This window comes from Mauremys reevesii, linkage group 1 (assembly GCF_016161935.1).
Source record: "Mauremys reevesii isolate NIE-2019 linkage group 1, ASM1616193v1, whole genome shotgun sequence".
NCBI classification, from domain to species: domain Eukaryota; kingdom Metazoa; phylum Chordata; order Testudines; family Geoemydidae; genus Mauremys; species Mauremys reevesii.
This window is the reverse complement of record NC_052623.1, coordinates 251,984,582-252,001,073: the sequence shown is the minus strand read 5'-3', so window position 1 is coordinate 252,001,073 and position 16,492 is coordinate 251,984,582.

Sequence of the window (16,492 nt, the reverse complement as noted above, 5' to 3'; positions counted from 1 at the left end):
TATGGCTTCATGAGCCATGGCATTAAGGGGTAGGCTGGGTCCCCAAGGATAACTATAGGCATGTCAACATCCCCAACTGATATTCTCTGGTCTGGGAAGTAATTCCCTTATTGCAGCCATTTAAACAGAGTAATGTTCCTGAAGATGTGAGCGTCATGAACCCTTCCTGGCCATCCCACGTTGATGTTGGTGAAATGTCCCTTGTGATCCACCAGTGCTTGCAGCACCACTGAAAAGTACCCCTTGCGGTTTATGTACTGGCTGCCCTGGTGCTCCGGTGCCAAGATAGGGATATGGGTTCCATCTATCGCCCCACCACAGTTAGGGAATCCCATTGCAGCAAAGTCATCTACTATGACCTGCACGTTTCCCAGAGTCACTACCTTTGGTAGCAGCAGCTCAGTGATTGCTTTGGCTACTTGCATCACAGCAGCCCCCACTCCAAATTGATTCCCGACTGACCGGTAGCTGTCTGGCCTTGCAAGCTTCCACAGGGCTATCGCCACTCGCTTCTCAACTGTGAGGGCTGCTCTCATCTTGGTATTTTGGCGCTTCAGGGCAGGGGAAAGGAAGTCACAGAGTTTCATGAAAGTGCCCTTGTGCATACGAAAGTTTCTCAGCCACTGGGAATCGTCCCACACCTGCAACACTATGCTGTCCCATCAGTCTGTGTTTGTTTCCCGGGCCCAAAATCGGCATTCAAGGCTGGAACCTGCCCCATTAACAACATGATCTCCAAAGCACCGGTGCCCGCAGTTTGAGAGAATTCTGTGTCCATGTCCATGTCCTCATCACTCTCGTTGCCATAGCCGCCTCCTCCTCGCCTGGTTTTGCAGGTCCTGGTTCAGCATAAACTGCATGAGAATGCGCGAGGTGTTTACAATATTCATGACTGCTGTCTTGAGCTGAGCAGGCTCCATGCTTGCTGTGGTATGGTATCTGCATAGTTCACCCAGGAAAAAAGACGCCAAACAGTTGTCTGTCATTGCTTTCACGGAAGGAGGGGTGAGGCTGTACCCAGAACCACCTGCAACAATGTTTTTTGCCCCATCAGGCATTGGGATCTCAACCCAGAATTCCAATGGGCGGGGGAGAAGCAGGAACTATGGGATAGCTATGGGATAGCTACCCACAGTGCAACACTCTGGAAATCGACGCTAGCCTCGGTACATGGACAAACACTGCCAAATTAATGTGCTTAGTGTGGCCGTGTGCACTCGACTTTATACAATCTGTTTCCGAAAATCAGTTTCTGTAAAATCGGAATAATCCCATAGTGTAGACATACCCTTTGCAGTAGGAAGAAAGGGGTGTTAACTCAAGTTAGCTAACAGGTGATAACTAGCCTAGTGAACATAATAGCCTAGTGAACGCAAGCCAGTTTGCAGTTTTCACATGAGTCAGCAGATCTGGTTAAAGACTATGGGGGAGGTTAGTTTTTAATTTAACCTGCTAGTTCATGGGAATACCACAGACTTCTTTGTCCACACTAAGATTTTACCTTGACTTAGTTCACTCAAGTTAAGAACACACCTTTTTCTTGTGGTGAAGACAAGATCCCAGATGTAACCTCATAACAGATCTCCCATGAACAGATGAGTGTGCGAGTGTCATGGACTCACAGATTGTGCCCACTCTTGGCCCCGTGCGGTCCGTGAGGGGTGCCCCTTTCAGTGAGACAGCCCTTTTCCTGGAGGTCCACTCTCTCTTTCGGGGTTAGGCCCCTCCACCTCCTGGAGCCGCACGTCTGTCTCTCGCCATGGGCCCTCTCAGAGAGTCCACTCGCTCCGGACCCCCAGGGCCACCAACCCCTGAAGGGGTTGATGCAACCCTATTCTCTAGACCAGAGCGATTCTCAGGAAGCGTAAAACAGGAGGGTTTATTGAGCATTGAACACTGCACAGGAAACTCTCAGGGCCTCAGGCCTGGCCTCCCTCAGTACAGCACATCCCAGTCTCCCCTGCATGCCGGTGGGCCCTGCCTGCTCCCTCTCTTCAGCCCAGAGCCCCCTGCTTCTCAGCTGGGCATCTGAGATCACCGGCCCCAAGCCCCACCTCTGTCCATTGTCTTCTCTCCAGGTAAACAGGGTCATAAACAGGGTCGCAGTTTTCACATGAGTCAACAAGTCTCAGATCAGAATCTGACCCTTAGCCTCAAGTGTTTCCACAGCCCCCTCACCATCAGATCTGAGCACCTCACAAACACGAATGAATTTATCCTCCCAACGTATCAGAGAGGTTGTAAGTATTATTATCCCTAGTATTTTACAAAATGAAGCACAGAAACTTCAAGTGACTTGCCCCTGGACACAGAAGGAGTCTGTCACAGCCTGGAAGTGAACTCCAATAGCCTGAATCTCACTCCAATGCCTGAGCTACAAAACCAACCTTCTCCTTCTGCCACTTGAATTACTGGAGAGAGATTAAAATACACACTCCCCCTCTAATACTGTACCACACTCTTTCAAACAAGGATGCGAGGAAAAACTGCTGAAGCCTAAAACTTGGAATTAAAAAACAAAATCGCCCTATGCATAATCAGGGGCGGTTCTAGCCATTTCGCCGCCCCAAGCACGGCAGCACGCCGCGGGGGGCCCTCTGCCGGTCGCCGGTCCGGCGGCTCCGGTGGACCTCCCGCAGACGTGCCTGCGGAGGGTCTGCTGGTCCCGCGGCTCCGGTGGACCTCCCGCAGGAGCCGTGGGACCAGCGGACCCTCCGCAGGCACATCTGCGGGAGGTCCACCAGAGCCGCGGGACTGACAACCAGCAGAGTGCCCCCCGTGGCATGCCACCCTAAGCACACGCTTGGCATGCTGGGGTCTGGAGCCACCCCTGGGCATAATCCTGCGAGCACTTGTGCTCCTCTGGGGGTGGGAGAGAGGTTGTAGTGGAAATAACAATAAAGCAGTTATAAGCAATTGAAAAGTTCACTTCTGAACATGCTCAGTGGGCATCTGCTCAAATTTTAGCAGTCTTATAAAGCTCTGCTGCCTTTACATTGCACATTTGCACAGACTTCCAGGCTGGCCACAGCTGCTGCACTCAGGCTGTTGCTAGGGCAATCTGTATGAGGAACATTGTCTGAGGCAACGTTTGTCTTATAGAAACACATACAGCAACCCTCCAAGTAAAAGCCACATCAGTATTAACACAAGGGAAGGAGAAAATAATGAACACAGGAAACAATTCATCTCATAATTTTCAGGCCATTCCACAACTTTGCTGCCTTCTGCTCATTCTAAAGTTTCTTTTTTAAAACAAGACCTGTTTTCTTTGCGATGGCTGTACTTTTGCAATGAACCAGATGCGATGCTGGTCTGCTATCCACTTGGACTCGCCAAAAATTGTCTCCAACCAAATTTCCACATCTTTCAACCATTCACCTCCATGAAGGGGGGAAAGGGATAGCTCAGTGGTTTGCACGTTGTCCTGCTAAACCCAAGGTTGTGAGTTCAACCCTTGCAGGGGCTACTTAGAGATCTGGGGCAAAATCAGTACTTGGTCCTGCTAATGAAGGCAGGGGGCTGGACTCAATGATCCTTCAGGGTCCCTTCCAGTTCTAGGAGATAGGTATATCTCCATTTTAGGGGGGGGTTTAGAAGTGTGAATGTTGACACTGGGGCCATTATAAATATTACTTGCACCAGCAATCAATCTTTCTTTCTTTCTTATTTTTTAAAGGAAAGGAAACTAAACTCCTTAGGCAGGGGCCATATTCACAGAGCCAAATGCGCTGGTGCGGTGCATTCTGTGTGAGGGAGAGGGTATGGGGCAGGGAACTGTGACTCTCCGCCGCCATGAGGCAGGCCAGGCAGCTCAGTATCCTTTGCTGCCTCGTCCCTCCCCCTCAGACTGTGAGCCCGGGCTGCTGCAGCATCTGCTGCGTATGAAGCTCCATGTGTGTCAGCAATGAGGGGAGGGGAGGGGAGGGGAGGGGAGTGCAGTTCTGGGGGTCCACAGGCAGGGGTGGTGGCTGTGCCCCAAGTCAGGCATAGGAGCACCAGTTTAATAATAGTGCATAGGGCCTCATAAATCCTAAGGATGGCCCTGTCCCTGCAGGGCCAGTGCAAGGATATTTTTGTAGTGGTAATCAAAATGGTCCACTACAAAACGTTTTTTTCTCTCCTGCTGGTAATAGCTCACCTTAACTTAACACTCGTTAGAGTGTGTATGGTAAGACCCATTGTTTCATGTTCTCTGTGTATATATATATCTTCCTACTGTATTTTCCACTGCATGCATCCGATGAAGTGGTCTGTAGCCCATGAAAGCTTATGCTCAAATAAAATTGTTAGTCTCTAAGGTGCCATAAGTACTCCTGTTCTTTTTGTCAGTACATTCAGAAACTGACAGTAGATACCTGGGGGTTGGCAAATGCCTGTTAAATGTCTTCATTACCTCTTGAATGGCTCTTTAACAGTTTCAATGTTGTGCTAATAGGTCTGGCAGGCTGGAGACTTTTTCTCTTTTAACTACTAGATCCCCTTCCCAGGAAGACTCAGAGCCTGCAGGAAGGATCAGAACAGGGATAGGAAAACCAGTAGGCTGGACACTAAGACGCAGTGGTGCCCCAAATTATCAGGTGCCCTACCCAGCTGCCTATGCCTGAGGACAGCCCTGGGTGCCCCCAACCACTTGTTGCCCTAGGCGACTGCCTAGTTCGCCTAGTGGTTGCACCGGCCCTGTCTCCAGTGGTTCTAGTTCCCAAACCAGATGGAGAGATACATTTTTGCGTGGTCAACCGTAAGCTAAATGCTGTAACTCACCCAGATAATTAGCTAGTGCCACGCACAGATGAGCTATTGGAGAAACTGGGACGTGCCCAGTTCATCTCTATTTTAGACTTAACCAAGGGGTACTGGCAGGTACCGCTAGATGAATCCACCAAAGAAAGGTCAGCCTTCCATCACCCATGTTGGTCTGTATGAATTTAATGTGCTTCCTTTCGGGCAGCAAAATGCACCCGCCACCTTTCAAAAACTTGTAGATGGTCTCCCAGCGGGATCGGGAGAATATGCCATCGCCTATCTTGACAATGTGGCCATCTTTTCTGATTCATGGGCAGAACACCTGGAAAAAGTCTTTGAGCGCATAAGGCAGGCAGGACTAACTGTTAAGACTAAAAAGTGTCAAATAGGCCTAAACAGAGTGACTTACCTTGGACACCAGATGTGTCAAGGAACTATAAACCCCCTACAGGCCAAGGTGGATGCTATCCAAAAGTGGCCTGTCCCAAAGTCAAGGAAACAGGTCCAATCCTTCTTAGGTTTGGCTGGATATTATAGGAGGTTTGTACCACACTACAGCCAAATCGCTGCTCCACTAACAGACCTAACCAAAAATAAACAGCCAAATGCAGTTCAGTGGACTGAAAAGTGTCAGAAGGCCTTTAACCAGCTTAAAGCGACGCTCATGTCTGACCCTGTGTTAAGGGCCCCAGACTTTGACAAACCATTCCTAGTAACCACAGATGTATCTGAGCGTGGTGTGGGAGCAGTTTTAATGCAGGAAGGACCGAATCAAGAATTCCATCCTGTCATGTTTCTCAGCAAGAAACTGTCTGAGAGGGAAAGTCACTGGTCAATCAGTGAAAGGGAATGCTACGCCATTGTGAACACGCTGGAAAAGCTACGCCCATACGTTTGGGGACGGTGTTTCCAACTACAAACCGACCATGCTGTGCTAAAGTGGCTTCATACCGCCAAGGGAAATAACAAAAAAACTTCTTCGGTGGAGTTTAGCTCTCCAAGATTTTGATTTTGAAATACAACACATTTCAGGAACGTCTAACAAAGTGGCTGATGCACTCTCCCGGGAAAGTTTCCCAGAATCAACTGGTTAAATTGTTCTTAAAATGTGGAACATATTGTTAGTTTTTATATAATCAGTAGTATATCTAAAGGTGCATGTATTTTATTAACTCTGTTTTCTCCTAGAGCTCCGGGAAGAAATCACAGCCAGTGTGGAACCGGCTGTCCAACACTATCTGTGATTTGGGGGGGGCGTGTCATAACTATAAAGGGAAGGGTAACAACTCTCCTGTGTACAATACTATAAAATCCCTCCTGGCCAGATGCACCAAAATCCTTTTACCTATAAAGTGTTAAGAAACTCAGGTGACCTGGCTGACACCTGACCCAAAGGACCAATAAGGGGACAAGATACTTTCAAATCTTGGGCGGGGGAGGCCTTTGGTTGTGTGCTCTTTGTTTTCACTCTTGGAACTAAGAGAGACTGGACATCAGTCCATGCTGTCCAAATCTTTCTGAACAAGTCTTTCATATTTCAATTTGTAAGTAACCGCCAGGCAAGGCATATTAGTTTATCTTTGTTTTTCTCAACTTGTGAATGTTCCTTTGCTAGAGGGAGGTATCCCTGTTTTCCTGTAACTTTGAAACTAAGGCTAGAGGGGGTTCCTCTGGGATCTTTGAATCTGATTATCCTGTAAAGTTATTTTCCATCCTGAATTTACAGAGATGATTTTTACCTTTTCTTTTTAATAAAACCTTTCTTTTAAGAACCTGACTGATTTTTCTATTGTCTAAAGATCCAGGGGTTTGGGTCATTGATCACTTTTGTAACCAATTGATTAGGTTAGAGGGGAGGGATGGCTCAGTGGTTTGAGCATTGGTATGCTAAACCTAGGGTTGTAAACTCAATCCTTGAAGGGCCATTTGAGGATTTAGTTGGGGATTGGCCCTGCTTTGAGCAGGGGGGTTGGATTAGATGATCTCCTGAGGTCCCTTCCAACCCTAATAATCTAAGATTCTATATTATTCTCAAACCAGTCCAGGAAAAGGGGTGTAAGGGCTTGGGGGGATATTCTGGGGGAAGAGGAACTCCAAGTGGTCCTTTCCCTGTTCTTTGTTAAAGCACTTGGTGGTGGCAGAGTACCAGGTTTTAACCTAAGCTGGTAGAAATAAGCTTAGGAGGCTTTCATGCAGGTCCCCGCATCTGTACTCTAGAGTTCAGAGTGCAGAAGGAACCCTGACAGGAGCATTTATGAAACACACACGGGGAGTGTTCCTTTAAATAAGACATGGCATGATGTGAAAATAACCAACTGGGCATGTGCCAGAATAAAGGCTTGGGGCATGCTGATCCTGGCCAACAATAGTATTACATAAGCCATGATTTCAGACCGGGTGTATGTGTGTGTGAATGGTAGAAACGCAGACATTTCAATATGTTGCCCTGAGTGCAGTAGAATAAATATATATCCCCCTAGCACAGCTCCCAGTTCCTCCATTGCATTTTGCAGGTAGACAGCTGGATTCTTCATTCTTGTTATTCTGTGCCGAGCTCCAGCACTGAAACAGGTTTAGCATAATCATTCCTGGTGGAGTATGAGGCGATTCATTCCATGTCCCAGGGCACTGTAAGGGGATTCCACATTTTAAAGAGCTGGGAATGTGAGGTGGTCTGGTTAGGCTTTATCAAACTGTGTGTGAGAGGAGAGCTTGCTTCGTTTCAGTGAGCGTAAAGGAACTTGGATTAGTTCCACCAGGGGCGGCTCTAGGCATTTTGCCGCCCCAAGCATGGCAGGCAGGCTGCCTTCGGTGGCTTACCTGCGGAGTGTCCGCTGGTCCCATGGCTTCGGAAGTCCCAAAGCCACAGTACCAGCGGACCCTCTGCAGGCACGCCTGTGGGAGGTCCTCCAAAGCCACGGGACCAGCGGACCCTCCGCAGGCAAGCCGCCGAAGGCATTCTGCCTGCCGCCCTCACGGCGACCGGCAGAGCGCCCCCAGTGGGTTGCCGCTCCAAGCACGCACTTGGCATGCTGGGGCCTGGAGCTGCCCCTGAGTTCCACTGAATGTTGTAACTGCTGCCTGCAAACTTCTGGCCTTAGTTCTGCCTGGCATGGCCTCTATTTCCCATGTTCTCTCTCTGCCAGTGCTTCCTATTACAGTTAAAGGTCTGGAGAAGGAAGTGTGAAAGAAATGAACTCCACTCTCAGGTTGGAAGCAACAAAATCAGAAACAGCTTTATTCAGGACACGCAATTGCAAGGGAAGAACACGGCTGACAGAGAGCATCTCTGCCTCAGTTTCTCCAAAGTACAAGCAAAATCACACAAGCATTTATACCTCTTTGTGACATGCATTAATTAAAAAAGTCTGCATTTTATTTAGACTATTTGCTATCTATTCCAGTATTTTCTCACTTTCTCTTCTCAAACATCGTTATCTCAAGGCTAGATCACACTGACTATTCTGCTGTTTTCCACTCACTTCTGACGTGAGCCCTGCTTCTACAGATCTCGCGATATTAGACTAAGACTTGACAGAACAGTTGCTCTGTCTCTGGCCTGGTCTACACTAGGCGTTTAAATCGGTTTTAGGAGAGTAAAACCGATTTAACGCCAAAACCGTCCACACTAGGAGGCACCTTATATCGATTTTAATGGCTCTTTAAACCGGTTTCTGTACTCCTCCCTAACGAGAGGAGTAACGCTAGTATCGGTATTAACATATCGGATTAGGGTTAGTGTGGACGCTGATCGACGGTATTGGCCTCCGGGAGCTATCCCACAGTGCACCAGTGACCGCTCTGGACCGCAATCTGAACTCGGATGCAGTGGTCAGGTAAACAGGAAAAGCCCCGCGAACTTTTGAATATTTCCTGTTTGCCCAGCGTGGAGCTCCGATCAGCACGGGTGGCGATGCAGTCCGAAATCAAAATAAAAAAAGAGCTCCCGCATGGACCATGCGGATGTGATCGCTGTAAGGGCAGGCAAATCCGTTCTATCAGCGCTCCGTTACAGAAGATGAAATTCAGAATCCTTTTTTAAAAATCTCCAGACGCCATAGCAGGGACTCAGCGCACAGCAGCGTGACAAGCGTAACGGAAAGCCAAAGAATCAAATGGATGCGCATGGACTGGAGGACTGAAGCTATCCCACAGTTCCTGCAGCCTTCGAAAATTATTTGCATTCTTGGCTGAGCTCCAAATGCTTCTAGGGTCAAACACAGTGTCCGCGGGTCAGGGCATAGCTTGGCAATCTACTCACCCACCCCCCACCCACCCCCAGAAGCAAAAGGTAAAACAATCCTCTGACTCTTTTACATGTCACCCTATCTTTACTGAATGCTGCAGATAGACGCGATAGTGCAGCACTCAACACCAACATCCTTGCTCCCCCCCCCGCCATGGGCGGCTGATCGTGCAAAAAGCTGGAAATCCATCCTCATCATCAGCATCAGCTGATGGTACAAAAGGACTGGTAACCGTCCTCGTCATCAGCCTATTGGCCCTAATTTTTTCTGGTGGATGGATGGTGCAATATGGCTGGTAACATCCTCATCATAGCAACAGGGGGCTGAGCTCCATCAGCCCCCACCCTTCATGTGTAAAGAAAAGATTCAGTTGCCCCTGGACTAGCAGTGGGATGCTGGGCTTCTCTCCTACACACTGCTTAATGTCCTGTCTGGACTATCATAGCAGCTGGAGGCTGCCTTCCACTCATTTCTCACTAACAAGTCAGTGTGTCTTATTCCTGCATTCTTTATTAATTCATCACACAAGTGGGGGGACAATGCTACGGTAGCCAAGAAAGGCTGGGGGAAGAACGGAATCAACAGGTGGGGTTGTTACAGGAGCACCCCCTGTGAATAGCATACAGATAATTTCTGCAGGCTCTGACACAGAGCAGCTGTGCTCTCTGGTTCTATGATACGGTGGTTCTCTAGCACACTTGCCTATATTAGGCAGCACTGATTCTATTTTTAGATACCAAAAAGGAGGGATTGACTCAGGGAGTCATTCCCAATTTTTGCTTTTGCGCCCCTGGCTGATCGGCCAGGGGCACTTATGACAGCAGCTAATGGTACAAAACGATGGAAGGTGCAATATGGCTAGTAACCAATCTTGGCTTTTGCGCCCCTGGCTGATTGGCCAGGGGCACTAGCAGCAAATGGTACAAAAGGACTGGTAGCCATGATCATCCTCAGTTCCAATTTATGGAAGGGTTTGGATGGTGCAATATGGCTAGTAACCATCTCTGCTGTCATGCAAAAGCAAAAGCATGCTTCTGTGTAGCGCTGCTGAATCGCCTCTGTGAGCGGCATCTAGTACACATACGGTGAGAGTCACAAACGGCAAAACAAGCTCCATGATTGCCATGCTATGGCATCTGCCAGGGCAATCCAGGGGAAAAAGTCGCGAAATGCTTGTCTGCCGTTGCTTTCCCAGACGAAGGAGTGACTGACGACATTTACCCAGAACCACCCGCGACAATGATTTTTGCCCCATCAGGCACTGGGATCTCAACCCGGAAGTTCCAAGGGGCGGGGGAGGCTGCGGGAACTATAGGATAGCTAGGGAATAGCTACCCACAGTGCAACGCTCCAGAAATCGACGCTAGCCACGGACCATGGACGCACACCACCGATTTAATGTGCTTAGTATGGCCGCGCTCCACCCGATTTTATAAAATCTGTTTTACAAAACCGGTTTATGCAAATTCGGAATAATCCCGTAGTGTAGACGTACCCTCTGACACTTAAATGGCTGCACTTAAACCCTCTCTTTCTTTCCCTGCTTCCACAGAAGTACTGGAAGGGAGGTGCGAAGGAATTTCCATTGCTCACACACACACACCCCTCTCTCCTACTCCACCCACAAGTGAACTTGATAATAATTTAACAAGGAGATCTGATGGAGGGGGAAGAGAGGAAGGGATCTTTTTCCCAACTCCCTTTCTCCCAGAGTTGTAGGTCCCTTGACTTGCCTCTTCTTGCATATAATGAGTTGCCTGTTGGCCACCCAGTGACTCAGTGAGACAGTACTGCACTGCCTGCGGAGACTTGAGCTGGAATCAGGTGAGCTGGGTAATTGTTCTGTCCATGTGTCTGTCTGAGTCTGTACGTCATGCTGCCTGTGCTGGCAGGGGTGGCTCTATGTATTTTGCCTCCCCAAGCACGGCAGTCATGTAGCTTTCGGAAGCATGCCTGCGGGAGGTCTGCTGGTAACGTGGATTGGGCGGCATGCCTGTGGGAGATCCACCGGTCCTGCCCCTTTGGCGTACCCACCGCCGAATTGCCACCGAAGCCGTGGGACTGGCGGACCTCTTGCAGGCATGCCACCGAAGGCAGCCTCACTGCCACCCTCATGGCGACCGGCAGGCCGCCCCCCGCTGCTTGCTGCCCCAGGCACATGCTTGGTGCACTGGTGCCTGGAGCCGCCCCTGTGTGCTGGGGCCATAGGGAACTCCACAGCCCCTGACTGTCGCTTAGGCAGTCACCCTGCGGGCATCCTGAACATTTCAACAGAACTGCTTGCTGGAGTCCAGGGGTGCATGGAGTATTTTGATGGGCGGGCAAAGGAGTCTGTGAGAGGGAGAAGCCCCCACTGCTGTTAGGCTAGGAAGAGGGGCCTGAAGAAAGTAAAGGAATTCATTTTGAGGGACCAACTGAAGGGAACTTTCCTTATTGATTTCCAATGGAAATTCTCAGGCGAGAAGGTAGGGACACCAGAGAGGGAAATGGGTAGTGAGGGGACGTGGCAGCAAGGGCTGCTAGAGAGATTGGCAGAGAGGTAGATGGATAGCAAAGGGAATGGGCACCGAGGGATTGCTAGTGGGGTGGAGAGCACAGGGCTGTGAGAGGGACAGGCAACAGGTACCATTAGGGTTAGGGAGTGCATGGGCCAGGTAGCAAAAGGGATGGGCAGAGACAGTTATGGGCTGTGAGAAGGACACGCACTGAGGGGAGCAGGCAGTGACGGGGTTGTAAAGCAGGGATGGGTAGAGAGGGTGTATGGGGAGTGGGAGGGAGGGCTCAGTGGACAGGCTGCAGGAATTCCATTTGGTGTAAGCAAAGTATAGAAATTCCTTCTCTTCAAACACCATCTCCCCGGGGAGAACAGTGTCCTGACGTGTACTTGGGCGCCTGCAGGCTGCTGCTCTGTGAGAAGAACTTTACTGGTCTCTTGGGGTGTGTGTTTGCTGGGGAATGTCCTGATCCAAGGATTCTGTGGAGGGGCGGGGGAAGCGCTGTCAATAGGGTAGTGTGAAGAACTGCACTTTTTTTTGGTTTGCTGGTACTGGAAAAAATATGGGTTTTGGTTGACCCAGATCTGAACACTGTGGAAAATATCAGTGAGTTGAAGAAGTCTGTGCTGGGTTGAACGAAGGGGGTGGCTCCCCTGTAACTTTTAGGCCATGTCTACACTAGAGACCTTCCTGTGGCACAGCTGTACCGATGCCGGTGTTCTGCTGTAAGAGCTCTCCGCTTAGCATAATTAAACCACCCCCACCAAGTGGCATTAGGTATGTGGGTGGGAGAATCTCTCTCACCGAAATAGCACTGTCCACGCTGATGCTTCCGTCAGTGTAACTTATGTCAGTCAGGGGTGTGTCTTTTCACCCCCGTGACTGAATGTTCATTGGCACAGGGACTTGAAGTTGGATCTCCCACATTCCAGAGGGGTGCCCTAATCTCCAGACTATAAAGCTATTCTCGTTGTGTCTTGCTCGCCGGCCCAATGACAATTCAAGTATTTTATACAAAGCACAACAATTTCAACAGGTGTAATAGAGAGAGAGACCAACCTCAGAAGAGCCAAGAGTCTGCTGGTTAGGGCAGAGCTGGGTTCAAATCCCTGTTCCAGAGCTTCGGGGACACCTGGGTTTAAGTCCCTGCTCCAGAGCAGGAATTCAGACCTAGGTCTCCCACATCCCTGCTGAGTGCACTGGGCTAAAAGCTATAAAGTCCCCAACCTCTGGCTCCTCTGGCTGTTTTGTGAATCTAGCCTGGAAATTTCTCTCTGGCTGAAACTATTCAGCAAATTTGTATTAGATTCATGAATAGTTCCAGGTTGACTGAATAGCGTTCATCAGAAAAACTCTTCACCTAAAAAAATGTGCCAAGCTCTAATTGTGAATCCCTTGCTGAGAGCGAGAGAAAATGGGTGGTGCTAAGATGTCTTTAGGAAGAAGGAGTTTTGTCTGCGCACTGGTGAGAGTGGTCAAGTAACACGCCTATCACCAACAGGCATATCTGTGGGCCAGATCCTCAGCTGGTCCAAATACAGTGACTTCATAGGAGTTGCTCTCATTTATAGGTGGTGTGGTCCTGCAGGTCACTGGTCCGTGTGTCTGTGCCTGTGTGCCAGTCTGTCTGCAAGTACACATCTACGCACACATGAACATTCATGTGGCTTATTATGTTCGCACAGGCCTGTTGGATGAGTGTACATGCAACAGCTCATATTAAAAGTTCATGAAAGATATTCCATATTTCCTTTGAATGAGCAGAGCTTTCAGTGTAGTCTTGGATGCTCACCGCCAATCCCACTGGAAATATCTTTGCTCCAATTCTCCAGTCAGCAGCTTATGACAGTGGATGAGTAAGCCGTGGACTTTAGCATAACCTTGGATGTAACAGCCAGATTTCCCGAACTGGCAGGGACACAGTCCAAACCTGATGGCTGGGTGCAGGATAAAGAGATGCTCTGGGGGAAAGCTTGCAATTGAAAGCCGCTGTTGGTTTGTGTGCGTCTGTACTTGGGAAGGGAATTTCAGTGCTTTGGGACAGCGAATTGAGCTGTAACCTTGGCAGTGCTGAGCACAGCTTCGACGAGTGCCATGCTAGCTTTCCCTATTTATCTCCGCCAACTGCGACTGTCTGACCCCTTGATATTCCAGTCCTGGGCCACACTCATCAATGCCAGTGCTCCTCTGTCATAGCCTGTAGCACCCTCTTCTGTTCCTATCATGGGACTCACAGAGACTGAGAGCATGGCTGCTCTGTTCTTGCATCCAACGAAGTGGGTATTCACCCACGAAAGCTCATGCTCTAAAATGTCTGTTAGTCTATAAGGTGCCACAGGATTCTTTTCTGTTCTCGCAGTATGTCTGTCCTACCTGCCAACAGAATGGGACTGTCTGTCAGCAGGGAAGGCAGCTCCTGACAGCGCTGCACGTGACCAGGAGTTCAGGGTCAGTGCACCCGCTATGGTCAGAGGGATGAGGTTAATGACTTCCTGGAGACAGCAGGCAGTGCGCACTTTATACTGCTGGATGTATTGCCCGGACTGTCCAGGGACACTGCCTGAGGTGCCAGGAGTCCTGCAGAAGGCCCCTAGAGCACCGTGCCAGCTGTAGACAGCAGAGCTGACCCTCGGTGGCTGCTAAGTGTGCACTTGCATAGGCTGATACATTTGCTAGGTGTAAAGGGATAAGACAGGGACCCAATTCTCCCTCTAGCTGGCAAACCCTTTCTCTGGCTTATGAAAATCTTGCCTAATTCTTCCTTCCCTACACTGCCCCTAGCAATCTTTGCCCAGGGCCTTGCAGGACGTAGGGCTGGCTCTGACCGTGTGTGTCCTGCTCTGTGACTTCAGGAGAGATTAGACTCCATAAAGCACAGGCAGGTTTGGGAGGGTTTGGTAGAAATGTGTCTAGAACAGTACGGAACCGGAGGCTCTGGCACCACCTATCAAGCACACCTTTTGGCCCAGATTCAGAGGCCGGCTCCCCCACACCAAGGTGCTATCCCTGTGACCCTATCTTAGAGACTAGGTCTCCCCTGAACCTTGGTAAAGAACCTTAGGAGTCTGTGGTCTCATTTTAGAGAACTGGAGGCACTGGGCTCCTTTGGCCACCAGTGACCTCTGAGGCTCTGAGTCTGCCCCCAAAGCAGTGGCCTCACATGTGAGACTTTGGAAGTGGAGATCGGCCCCAGCGGCAAAATTCAGATCCAGATTTCCGATACTCCAAAATGCAGAGGTGTTGGGATCTGGGAATTTTTGGTTTGGGCCCATCTCTGTCTTGGCAGGATAGTTCCTCTAATCCCCAGCCAGGCTTTAAGAACCTTTTCAACAATGTGTATAGTGGGGAATGCTGAGAGCCATTGCATAGAACTGTAAACACTGTATATGATGAACATCACTTCAAGCCAGGCAAACCATTATGAAACATCAGACAAAAAATATTGCTGCTGGCTCTCCCCCCCCCACCCTGCACCCCCAGTGAAGAGCAGACATGCAAGTGAATTCTACCCGTCAGCTAAATTTGCAACTTGCAGCAGAAGGGGGCAGGGATAAAAACCCATAACAGGGAGGAACTATGTTATTATGCTGCTTGGACAGTGAGGGGCAAGAAGTGCTAAGGATAAGCAAAAGAGCCCCAGTGCTCAGCCTGGGTCAGCCCTAAAGGACACGTAGAGCTTGCTCACTATAGAAGCTTCTATTAATCGGTGGCATGTGTCTGGCTGGGTGTGAGCGCCAGAAGGTCTCTAGAAGTGGGGGGGGCGCACCGGCAGTTGGACTGTGGCTCTGCCCCCCGCTTTGCCCAAGGCCCCGCCCTTGCTCGACTTCCTCCCCCCGAGGCCCTGCCCATGCTCCACCTCCGCTCCACCCTGAGGCCCCAATGAGGCTCGACCTCTTCTCCCACATTAAGTCCCTCCCGTGAAAAGTGGCCACCTGCAAAGAGGAGAAGAACACAAGGGTGACCAGGTGGTTCTTGTCAGGGGCAGCTCTAGACATTTTGCCGCCCCAAGCACGGAGGGTCCGCTGGTCCCGTGGCTTTGGCGGACCTCCCGCAGGCAGACCCTCCACAGGCAAGCTGCCGAAGGTAGTCTGCGCCTGCTGCCCTAGCGGTGACCGGCAGAGTGCCCCCCCGCAGCTTGCTGCCCCAGGCACGCACTTGGAGCGCTGGTACCGGGACCACCCCTGGTTCTTATCCCTTCAACCTTTCCAGTTCCCTGTGCAACACAGAGCAGGGAGCCGTCATGGCAATGCTGATAGCTTGTCACGTGTGCACTGTCTGGCATCCCAATCTGCCCAACCCCTTGGTGTTGAGCAGTGGGGAGGGATATGTGACAGACCCAAACCAGTGGGGTACAGGAGTCTGGTCCTATTAGTATCCAGGAAGTGGGCGGGCAAAGCCCGCCCACTGCTAAAGGACCTCCCCCCAGCCTAAGGGGAGGATCTACAGGTCTGGGATACTAACTAAGTACGTGGGACAACCACTGAAAAGAAAACAGGATCGGGACTGAGGTCACAGGGCTAAACGAAGGGAACCTGATGGGGACACCGAGCAGAGAACCCCAGACAATGCCCACTGCTCCTTGAAGGTGTCAAGGGAGCCAGTGGACGCCGCCCAGAGGAACTCTGCCCGGATGCGTGAACGGACGGAGGAGCGGAAATAGGCTCCACAGTCGCAGGAAATCCCATCAGCCAACCTTCTCTCCCTGGTTTTATAGATGGCAAGTTTGGCCAGGGCCAAGAGGAGGTTGATAAGGAGATCCTGCGACTTTGTGGGGCCACGGATGGGGAGTGTATAGATAAACAGGTGTGGGGAAAAGTGCAACCAAAAACGCAATAGGAGATCCAAGAGGAGCTGGAACAGGGGCTGCAACCTGGCGCACTCTAAATAAACATGTGCCAGGGTCTCCTTCACACCGCAAAAGGGGCAGGTGTTGGGGACAGGGGTAAACCGCGCCAAGTACACGCCCATGCTCACGGCCCCGTGAAGAAGCCGCCAACTGACATC